This window comes from Somniosus microcephalus, unplaced genomic scaffold (genome assembly GCF_052327205.1).
Source record: "Somniosus microcephalus isolate GS21.2 unplaced genomic scaffold, FLI_Smic_1.0 unresolved_chr2, whole genome shotgun sequence".
NCBI lineage: Eukaryota > Metazoa > Chordata > Chondrichthyes > Squaliformes > Somniosidae > Somniosus > Somniosus microcephalus.
In genome coordinates, this window is record NW_028225180.1 from 42,180,379 (window position 1) to 42,192,316 (window position 11,938).

General features: G+C 45.8%; 1 pseudogene across 1 annotated transcript in view; it reads right to left on the bottom strand.

The window, feature by feature from the left end:
• Positions 1 to 11,938, bottom strand: part of LOC147092569 (NACHT, LRR and PYD domains-containing protein 14-like) — a 359,808-nt pseudogene that overhangs the window by 58,739 nt on the left and 289,131 nt on the right. The window lies entirely within an intron of this gene.

The following is an 11,938-nucleotide window of genomic DNA, read 5'->3' on the forward strand; positions in this document are numbered from 1 at the left end:
TCAGATGTCACTTCAATGGTAATACACATTGGGAGTGATGGAAAACGGGCTGCCGACTCGCTATCACCTGTTTTACACAATCGCATGAAGCCAAAATCTACCCCCTTGTTAAATAATAGCAAATGAGCAACAAATACATCGCCCGGTGTGTAAAATCGGTGCCAATTCGCTAACTCCTGTTTTTCACCGGGTCCCTAAAGTTTTCCTACATTACAACAGTAACTATACTGCAAAAGTACTTCATTGGCTGTAAAGCGCTTTGCAACGCCCTGAGGTCGTGAATGACGCGATAGAATTGCAATTCTTTCTTTCGAAAATTACCCTCATGTCTAACATTGATTTAAAAAAACTCACTGAGGACATTAACAATGTTTTCCGTTTCACCAACACCATGCCCTGACTGTACTGAGCCTATTTTTGCTTTAATCTTTCCTCAAAATCAGTGACCATTCAGTATCAATTGATGAATTGAACCGTCCACGACTATTTACAATTCTATCCACAGCTCCGAATGCTGCAATCATTGATATACTCCGAAGGTGTGATGATGACCAGCTCTACAAAATGGTGAAATTCTCCCGGGACAGACTGGAACAGGCGATGAAGACGGGTTGGCCACTGTCATGGTGGGGTTAATCTAAGAGGAAGAACTCAGTGGATTAAAACATCGGGTACGTGGCAGAAACAGAGTGAGTTTGGTTGGCTTCAGTAAAACACAAGCAGCAGGAAGCTGTAGCCCAGAAATTGCTGATAATGAAGTTGGAGGATAAACACATCGCACGTTACTATGGGATGCCTCTCGGTGCCATTTTAGCTCAAGGTTTATTCCCTTCAAATAAGAAAATTGCAGAGCAAGGTGATCTGAATGTGCGAAATGCTCATCCGCGAATTTCGCCAATGGCAATTGCTGCCTCGTGCTTTTCCCGTCACCTGCCATGAAATTGTTTAACTCTGATCAACTGTTAAACATGATGGGGTTCATTTTCGGGAGATGATTTCCAAAGTGTGATTCAGGTGTGTGGCTGGGTCAGCGAAGGCGTGGGGCTGGGTCAGCGGGGGTGCCAGAGCTGGGCCGATGGGTGTGCCAGAGCTGGGCCGGTGGGGCGCGGTGGCTGTGTTGGCAGGGTGCAATGGGGGGCTGTGTCGGCAGGTGCAAGGTGGGGCTGATCGGCGGGGCGCAAGGTGGTGTCAGCGGGTAGCGGGCCAGGCCCAGTGGTGTATGTAGCTTCAAAGCCCTGCTCACTCATCATCCCTATGCTTGAGAACCTACATTGTCTCCCGGTTCCCCGAGCATCTCCAATTTAAAAGTCCCATTGTTGTTTCAATCCCTTCCTGTTTCTAAACTACTCCAAGCACACAATACCCACCAGCAAGATCTCTCTATTCCTGTGACTCTGGCCTCTTGTGACATTTCACCTTCTCCTCCCCCAATCTATGTCGGCTGTGCCTTCGGCTGTCCCGGGCCAATGCTCACCAATTCCCTACCTAAACCTCTCCAGCTTCCTACTCCTTTAGAACCCTCCAACACTCACTGCTGTGACCAACAATCTGACCACGCCTTCTTCAACCTCCTTTAGTCTGAGCCCATCTTTTGTCGTAATAACAACAGAAAATGCTGGAAAAACTCAGCAGGTCAGGCAACATCCGTGGAGAAAAATTTGAGTTGACGTTTCGGGTCGAACACTTCTTCAAAACTGGAAAGAAAAGAAGATATATCGGAGGCTGGGCTGCGATCGGACAAAAGAATAAAAGAAACAAAAGAAGTAAAAGAGACAATATAAGGTATTAGAAGCTAGACGAGATGGTAATATGCTGAGATTAGGTGTAAAGTGTACTGGCAGGGCAAGAGATAGCTGCCAGGTGTGAAAGAGAAACAAAAGGAAAGCGGGGAGGGAAAGGAGTGGAAAAATTGCAAGAAAAAATGAAATGGGCCCTCGGTTATGATCTGAAATTGTTGAACTCGATATTGAGTCCGGAAGGCTGCAGAGTGCTTAATCGCAAGATGAGGTGCTGTTCCTCGAGTTTACGTTGAGCTTCCATGGAACAATACAAGAGGCCAAGGACGGTGAGGTCGAGTGGGAATGGAGCGGTGAATTAATATGACAGGTGATCGGATGCTCGGGGTCACCCTTACGGACTGAACAGAGGTGTTCCGCAAAGCAGTCACACAATCTACATTTGGTCTCCCCAATGTAGAGTAGACCGCATCGTGAGCAGCGAATACAGTATGCTGGATTGCGAGATGTACAAGTAAATCACTGTTTCACCTGGAAGGGGTGTTTGGGGCCCTGGACAGTGGGAAGGGGGGAGGTATAGGGGCAGGTGTTACATCTCCTCCACTTGCACGGGAAGGTGCCAGGCGAAGGGGAAGGACTGTTTGGGGTGATAGTGGAGTGGACTAATGTGTCTCGGAGGGAGAGGTCCCTGCGGAATGCTAAAAGGGGAGGGGAGGGGAAGATACGTTTGATGGTGGGATCATTTTGGAGGTAGCGGAAATGCCGGAGGATGATCCGTTGAATGTGGAGGCTGGTGTGCTGAAAGGTGAGGACAAGGGGAACCCTTTCGTGGTTCAGGGAGGGAGGGGCAGGGGTGAGGGCAGAAGTGCGGGAGTTGTCATCTTTGACAAACAACATCTTTTGTCGTACTTGACTTCTGTGAAGCACCTTGCGATGTGTTTCGATGGAAATGCAAGTTGTTGTTGTGTGTTTATTATACCAGTGTCAGCGTGAGTGACACAGCAGATAACTGAATCTTACAAGATCTCAAACTTTTTTATAATTTAATGCCGGAGAAAAACTTCAACAATAGCTTGCAGAAATTACTGATCCGAGACTGAATCACTTTTACATTTCCCCAGTGGGGAAAGGAATGAACGCTGACTGACAGTTTGATTGGACGCACGTTCGAGGGCCCACACAGCGAGACACGCGCACAAGTGGAGAATAATCCCCAAAACAGCAGGCAAATCTACCACTTGTATATTTATGGCCATTCATGAGGTTGATAAAATCTGTGAAAATGTTCCACAAATCAATGCTGTCCATCACCTCACTATTTAAAGTTACGTGATTCGTATCATTCAATATTATTATTAGTGAAACAGCGGTAAATAATCTCACCTACAGTGCTCATTAGTTAGGTTCTGACACCGTGAGATGTGGTCAATATATTCAAATAGAAACACCAACCAGGACACATCTCCATGAACACACGGACAATGTCACTGCCCATCGAGACCAGAGGATCACACCCAGCTACATATTGTGTGTGGATAGGAATCATCATATTCATAAAGTACCAGAATTTAATATCAAAACTCGAATCAAAATTATTAAATACAAATATGCGAATAAAGAATACAATAGCGCCAGACTGTGTAAAACCGAGAGAAGGATCATTTAATCCATCAATAATCGCCCCGCTCCATATTTCCCTGCAGAATAATCTCACAGGGCGCTCCCAGTGCGGAGTCTCGGCTGACGGGAGCCCGTCTGGAACTGGGTTGTGGAGATCAGTGGTATTCACTGGATTTCGCTGGGCAGCTGTCTGTGGAGAGTTGATCATAACACTCGGGAAATGCTCGATCCTGGAGCTAACAGCTGGTGTACTGATGGGGGAGGAGGGACTTGATATCATGTTTAACAAGGCAACGCTCTCCTTCTCATTTTAATATTTCCATCTAACCCTCCCATTAATATTATATTTATTACAGAGCATCAGAATCTAGGAACACCTGTCACCACCATGGCTGAAGGTCCAACCAGGGGAGAAGTTCCAACATCTTCAAGAATGAGAATGGACACAGGTAAGAACACAGAATATTACACATCTATCTTCTATCTTCTATCTATCTTCTATCTTCTATCTATCTATCTATCTATCTATCTTCTTCTATATATGTAAAAGGGTCTGTCTGTCTGTCTGTCTATACACTCTAAAGTTATAGAGCGTACCTTCATGTGCGTTACATCAAAAGAAAGCTTACGATTCCGGAACGGTCATAAGCGTATTTACGTTTTGGCAATACAAAAACTGTGCCCGCATTATCCAAAAGCATCGAGTGACGTCGAGGTCGACCAATCGTATGGTCGAGTGACCCGACAGTCGACCAATCACTGTGTCGTGGGGGCGGGTTCATCGCACGTACGGGCAGGCCCTCCTAGATTCGAGTGACAGGACGATTGACCAATCCTACGCTGCGGTGACATGACGGCGTGTGTGGGCGGGACTTAACGTTCTGAACCGAGGTGAGTGGCCGCCAGCTTCATTCCAAACTGTTCATTTCTTTTTCCCACTTTCTGCGTGTTTCTTTTCCAATCTAAATTTCCAGCAAAAAAAAAGTTGCTTTTAAAACACAATTTGTTTTAAAAAAAAGTTAATTAATTTGTAAATCTTTTCTCTAACATCTATAATTTCCCTACCTTTCACCGTTTATCCAGGCCCGGGGCCTAGGCTTCTACAACTGCCAGCAGTGCAACTCCAGTCCCAGGCTCCCGGCCTAGACAGGGACCAACAATGGCAGAGGGGAGGGGTTGTGCTGCCTCAGCTCCAATCCCGGGGTCGGTAGGTGGGGAGGCTTCATAAGCAACTGGGGTAGGTCGCAAGCCTCGAATAATAATCTGAAGATCCTGTGTGTGCAGCTGAGGGAATTTCTTCTGCTGACAGCCCCAGGTTAACGGCAGCCACCTTTGTCAAGCAGGGCAAAAAGTTTCAGTTCGATGCCATTTTGATTCAGTGTGTAACAGAGTGCATGCGTGGCCATCTTAGTACAGGAACATAGAGTGGGTGGGGCTTCAGTGCTCCCAATCGGGTCCTGGTGACCGGGACAGACAATCAACTGTGTGGGCGGGGCCTAAACTTGCCAACTGAAAAGCAAGCGGCGGCCATTGTTTGAGATACAACACACTGACAGGTGAGGACCACTTCTTTAATAAAAAGATTGGTGAGGTTGTAAAGTGTATGTTATCGAAGGATTTACCAAAAATATTTTATAAGTACTTTAAGTTTCATGTTTCAAGGTATTAAAAGGTAGGCTGGGCCATGTCAGTGCAGGGGCCCGAGGCCGAGGCCTAACCTTGTCCAACGGCCAGCAGCGCAACTCCAGTCCCAGGCTTCTGGCCCAACCAGGGACCAACACTGGCAGAGGGGAACGGGTCTGCTGGCTTCCCCCCCTCCTTCCCCCCTCCTTCCCCCACAGCCCTTTCCCCCTTCCTCTCCCCTCCCTTTCCACCCCCTCAACCCCCTTCCACCTTCCCCTTCCCCCCACCATCCTCCCCCTTCCCCCTTCCCCTTCCCCCAACCCCCCCTCAACACCCCTTCCCCTCAACTCCATTCCCCTCACCCGCCCCCCTTCCCTTGCCCCCTTCCACCTACCCCTTCCACCCCTTCCCCTTTGCAACACACTTCCCCTTCCCCCCAACCCCCACTCACCTGCCCCATCCCCCTTCCCCCCGCCCCCCATTCCCACAGACCCCCTTCCCCCACCTCCCCTTCCCCCACTCCCCCTCCCATGCCCCCTTCCCCCGACCCCCCTTCCACTCGCTCCCCCTTCCGCTCACACCCCTTCCCCCACACCCCTTCCCCTCGGCCCACTTCCCCTCGCCCTCCCATCCCCCCACACACCCTTCCCCCAGACCCCCTCTCCTTGCCTTCCCCCCCCTTTTACCCGCCCCCTTCACCCTCCCTTCCCCCCCCGCCAACAACAACATGACCTCAGAAAAGCCTCGTCACCGCCGAGCACCCCCAACTAGTATATATATATAAAATTGCTCATCTGTCTGTCTGTCTGTCCGTCCGTCCTCTATACACTCAAAATTTATAGAGCATACCTACACGTGTGTTACATCAAAAGAAAGCTTACCATTCCGGAACGGTCATAAGCATATTTGGTTCTGGTGAGCCAGAAATTGTGCCGACGGTATCCAAGAGACTTTCAAAAATTCCGCACATTAGCATTGAGTGACTATGATGTCGAAGAGCTGCTATGATGTCAGAGCAGTTTTTGTGCTGTTTTAAAGAAATCAATGCTTTCACTTTGCCCAGCCTACTCAGCTGGGGTGACTCGGGCCGGGCCTCTTCCTCTCCTCTATCTGTCTCTCTCTCTCTGTCTCTCCCTTTCTCTGTCTCTCTCCCTCTGTCTCTTTCTCTCTGTCTCTCTCTCTCTGTCTCTCTCTGTCTCTCTCTCTCTCTGTCTCTCCCTCTGTCTCTCTCTCTGTCTGTCTGTCTCTCTCTCTGTCTGTCTGTCTCTCTCTCTGTCTGTCTGTCTCTCTCTCTGTCTGTCTCTCTCTCTCTCTCTCTGTCTCTCTCTCTCTCTCAAAATCAAATCAAATTCAAATTCAAATTCAAATTCAAATGCTTTATCGGCATGAAAGTTTACAGGGAACCATATTGCCAAAGCTTACATAACAAAAAGTATAGGTTTCCAACATTCTGTAGGTGTCAAACAATTTTGAACTTCGTTGGGTACAGACAGTATTAATTTAAACAGTCGTTGACCCTCGTTGGGTACATTCAGTATTAAATTAAACAGTTGTTGGGTACATTCGGTATTGATTTAAACATTTTTAGAGTACATATGCTATGGGTCTGCTCGTTAGTACCTCACTGTAGGAGGAGTACTTAGTTTCAGTAACAGCTGACTCAGGGGACTCATTTCTGGGTTCAGCTCTTGGGTCTGGAGCGCTTTAAAATGAAGGGTGTCTGGGGAATTAGTTTTGAGGTGATTTAGAAAGTTTAGTGCTCGTTTTTGGATGTTTATTATCAGTGGGTAGCTGCCTAGTTCGGCTCTACATGCATTTGTTGGTGTTTTCCTTTGGGTGCGAAGAATGCTTCGGCAAAATTCTGCATGTAGGGCTTCTATTGTGTGTTTTTCCCATTTAGTGTAGCTATGGTGATTGAGTGGGCCCCATACTTCACTACCGTACAGTGCAATGGGCAGGATTATGCTGTCAAATATTTTGAGCCAGATTTTGATTGGAATTTGGATGTTGTAGAATTTTCTTTTTATTGCATATAGGGCTCTTCGGGCTTTTTCTTTTAGTGCATTCACTGCTATGCTGAAGCTCCCTGATGCTGTGATGGTTAGACCAAGGTAAGATTAGCTCATAGTGTGTCCTATGATGGTATCACTGAGAGTAAACTGATATTTGTTTTCATAACATCTGGGCCTTTTTTGATAAATCATGATGTTGGTTTTCTTTAGATTTACTGTCAGGGCCCAATTTTGGCAGCATTTGTCGAGTAGTTCTAATTGTTGCTGTAATCCTTGTTCTGTGGGTGACAGCAGAACCAGGTCGTCCGCATAGAACAGGGATTTCACTTGCCCATCTAGGAGACAGAGACCCGGTGACTCACTTTGCTCCAGCATGTCTGCTAACTCATTTATGTATATGTTGAACAGGGTCGGGCTCAAATTGCAGCCCTGCCGGACGCCTCTTCTCTGGGTGAAGAAACCGGTGCGTTTGTCTCCAATTTTGACACCGCATTATTTTTCAGATACATCGATTTAATAAGGTCTTAGACTTTGCCCCCTATTCCACACTGAAGAAGTTTGTAACAGAGCCCTTCGTGCCAGATAGAGTCAAAAGCTTTCTTGAAGTCAATGAAACAAGCGAATATTTTCCCATTTTTTGTTTGGTGTATATGTTTTTCAATGAGAGTGTGAAGGGTATAGATATGGTCAGTGGTGCGGTGTTTTGGAAGAAAGCCTATTTGATTTTTTCTAAGGATATTATGTTTGTTAAGAAAATCCAGCAATCTACTATTTAGAATACTGCAGAATAACTTCCCTAGACAACTGTTGACACAGATGCCACGGTAGTTATTTGGGTCTGATTTGTTTCCACTTTTATATATGGGGGAGATGAGTCCTTGGCACCAGATATCGGGAAAACAGCCTGAGCGTAATATGATGTTGAATAAATAGAGTACAGCACCCTGCATCTCCATAGTGCTGAACTTGAGCATTTCATTTTTGATGTTGTCTGGACCACAGGCTTTCTTTAGGTGGAGAGATTTTGTTTTTGTGGCCAATTCTTTCCAAGTGATTGGGGAGTCTAGAGGGTTTTGGTTGTCTTTAATTGTTGCTTCTAATGTGTGGAGTTTTTCTGTGACATGATGTTGTCTTGGGTTTGTTTCGTTTATTGGGATGTCTTTGTAGAGGTTTTCAAAATGTGTTCTCCAGATGTCGCCATCTTGGATTGGCAATGCTTCCAATTGTGTTGTACTCAGGTTATTCCACATATCCCAGAATTGATTTTGATTAATGGAGTTTTCAATTTCTTCGAGTCTTTTGTGGGTATAATTTTGTGTTTTGTTCCTAATGGTGTGTTTATATATTTTGAGGGTCTCATTGTATCTAATACGTCGGTCTGGATTGTTTGTTTGGCGATGCTTTTGGTTTGATATTTTTCTCAGGTCTTTTCTGGCATTTTTGCATTCGTGATCAAACCATTTCTCATTTTTTTGTCTTTTGCAACGTTTCCTCTTCTGTATCACAAGGTCGGCTTTTACAGCTGCCTCATGGAAGATCATATTTATATCATCTATGGCCATGTTTACACCATCTCTGGTGATCTCATATAGATTTTCTTTAAATTTTGATATTTTACTTGTGAGATCAGGTGAATTTAGTGCTGTGATGAATTTATCTTCACTGTCTGGGGCCCATTTGTATGTCTGGTTTAGTTTATGGAGCTTACTGGGTTCCTTTTTTGTGTCTGTAGTTTGGGCAGAAAGTTTAAGGTACACATTTATTTGGTTATGGTCTGAGAGGGGGGATTGCTGCCTGACAGTGAATGCGTTGATATCGCAGGCATCCAGGTCAGTGATTATGTAATCCACCACACTAGACCCAAGAGTTGAGGAATATGTGAGTCTCCCGAAGGAGTTCCCTCTGAACCTACCGTTAACTATGTACAGGCCTAAGGCTCGGCAGAGTTGCACTACCTCCCTACTGCTTTTATTTAATTCACAGTCAAGGTTGTTCCGATTTGCGATGGCTGGTGTGACATATAAAGGGGTCTGGCCAAACACATGGTTGTTGTCCTGTGGGTCTATGAAGTCAGGCTCACATCCGGTCCTTGCATTTAGGTCCCCACATAGTAGCACCTTTCCTTGGTCCTGGAAATGGCTGATTTCCATGTGGAGAGTATCAAATAACTCCTCTTCAAAATATGGCGATTCTATTGGGGGTATGTAGATCGCTCATAAGTAGACATCTTTTTTTGCTATTCCTATATTTTTATCTAATTTTAGCCATACATGTGATTTCCCCTGTTTTATCGGTGAGATGTGTTTGTCCAGTTCTCCTTTATACCACACTAAGATTCCCCCGGAGGTTCTGCCCTTGCGTGTCTTAGTGTTCTTTACTGAGGGCACAATGATTTCATGGTACATTGGAGGACAGTGGGTGGGCACGTCCTTTTGACACCATGTTTCTGTTAACACAATTATATCAATGTCTTTTATAGATTTTAGGAATTCAGGGTCTCTATTCTTCATCCCAAAAGTTGAGGAGTGGAGACCCTGGATATTCCAGCAGCTTATGTGGAAAGAACACATCTATATAGTTCAAAAAAACGAAATAAAATGGACCTATTTTGTGGGACGGGTGTGAAAATACTAGTTTATATAATGCTAAATGATGATTTAGTATAAATTCCATAAGGCATGCACATACTGCTATCTAATAGTAGTAATAATAAAATAACAATAATAATAATTTAGTACATTCTTCTCCGACTTTCCATCAGGGTGCTTATCATCATCATGATCTTTCTCAGTTTTGGTCTACAGTCTGTGGTCTAGAGGGGGTTCTGGGGTAAGGTACAATAGCACGGTTCTGTTGCTGGTTTTGTATAGGGGGTGGGGGACAGTGGTGGTCCTGTTTGGGTTAGGGCTCCCAATGGTAGAGGGGGTGGGAGGGGTGCGTCTTTTGGCAGTGTTTATGAGGTTCTTTGCGAAGATCCACATCCGCTGTTTGAGTAGATGTATTCCGTCATAGAGGTCCCTTGTGTTGATGTTTGGGTGATGGGCCAGGTGGACGTTGGGGAGGGCAGTACATCTCGTGTCGATCTCCCTGTTGGTGCTGTGGATTACATAGGCTGGGGTGTCCTCTCTGGGCAGTAGAATGGAGATCACAATCCGTGCCTCGGGGAATTCCATGCTGGCCTTCTCCGCCATCCTGCTCACTGTTCTAGCAGTGCCTTCCCGTCGTGTGCGTAAGTCGTTTGTGCCTGTGCGGATCACAAGCCATTTTGGGCTTCCAAGGGATTCTCTGTTCAGGATCTTCATTGCATGGCCTGTGTTGCTGCAACATTTTTTCAGGACTTGCAGACCTGGGAACATCCTCTGGGGGTCCAAAAACTTCCCGTTGGAGTCGGTCTGCAGGACCGCCTGAGGGGCTGGCTTTTCAGACTGGGTAGCAGTAGTCTGGGGAGGAGTCGACTGAGGGCTGGTTGTTGGCTGAGTTTCTGGGGTAGGCTGTTTGACAGGAGCGGGGTTTGGGACCTGCGGTGTGTTCCTGTTCTGGTCGCAAGGTAAAGAGGGTGTGACATCCTCGTGTGGGGGGGCATCCGACGGGTTCTCTGCCCCTGTGTGTGTTGTTTTTGTGTCAGCAGGTTGTTGGACCTTAAGAGGTTTGTGTTGCCTGCTGAGTTCATTTTCCTGCCTTTCTACGGCCTCCTTCGTTTTGTTTAGCTGAGTACGGAGTTCTTTGATCTCATTTCTTTGCTCCTCCACGATCTTTCTCAACTCGTGGATGGTGGACTCGTTTTCCGTTTTCAGCTGTTTGAGTTCCTCCTTCAAATTCTTGGCCTGTGTTTCCCTGTATTCATTGAAATCGAGTTCTAGTTTGGACAGACTCTCTTTCAGCAGTTTGTTTGCGTTGAGAGGTGTGGGAGGGGTGGAGATGGTCAGGGAGGTGTGTGTCTCTGCTGGACTCTCTTCTTCTTCCTCCGCTTGGTTCTCTTCATCCTCTGTTTGGCTCTCTTTTGCCTCCTGTCCATTGGTCCTCTTTGTGTCTGCCTTAGTTTTCAACTGGGGGAATTCCTTTTCAAAGGAGTCCAAATTTTTTACATTCCCCTGTATCATGATCTTTCCTTTTTTGTTGTAGTAGCTTATAGTTAGCAGGGGGTCATCTTTATCTAGATTTCCATCTTTACATATTTTCAGTCTGCCTCCCATGCTAATACCTTCACTGGAGACGTGTGCGTAGTTTTTTTTGTAAAGGCTCCTTCCATGAGGGAACGGAGTCGGTGTAGAATATGAGGTTGTTCTTCTTCCTAATCCCTTTGTGTGTGACATAGTCAACGTAGAGGACCTCTGGGTTATTTTGTAGTGCTATATCCTTGTGTTTATCCTTTGCTTTTAAACTGTTGAATTTCTCAGGATATTTCACTTCCCTGCTTTGTGTCATTGTAGATGTTTGTTTTTTTTTTCGTAGCTAGATAAGTTTTTTTTCTCTTTTTTTTTTGTGTCGTGTTCCACCTTATCCCACTTTTAGGTCCAAAATTGAGAGTTTTTCAGGGGTTCATCTTAGATATAGCTGCTCTTAAAAGTTTCTCTCTCTCTCTCTCACAGTATTTGGGAGCCGATGCCTTCGGGCTGCTCCCCTCTCGGGCTGAATCTGTCTCTGGTCTTCAGTCTCAGGCCTGGGCCCTCGGGTTTTCTCAGGTTTCAGGTTCCTGGCTCGGGTTGTTTCCCTCTCCCTACCGTTTCTCTCGGGGTTTCTCTCAGTTTTTGGGCCTCGCTCTCCTGGTTTTTCCCCCGAGTTTATTTTATTTATTTATTTATTTATTTTTTTGTCGCGGGTTTGTTGTGCTTCTTTCAAGGTTTTTTTTCGAACTAAACTTAAATAAAATTAAACTTAGGTAGAATTAAGTAAAACTTTTTTTCAGGACCCGGTGTTTTCCTCTTCCGACTCTCTCACTCGGTCTCT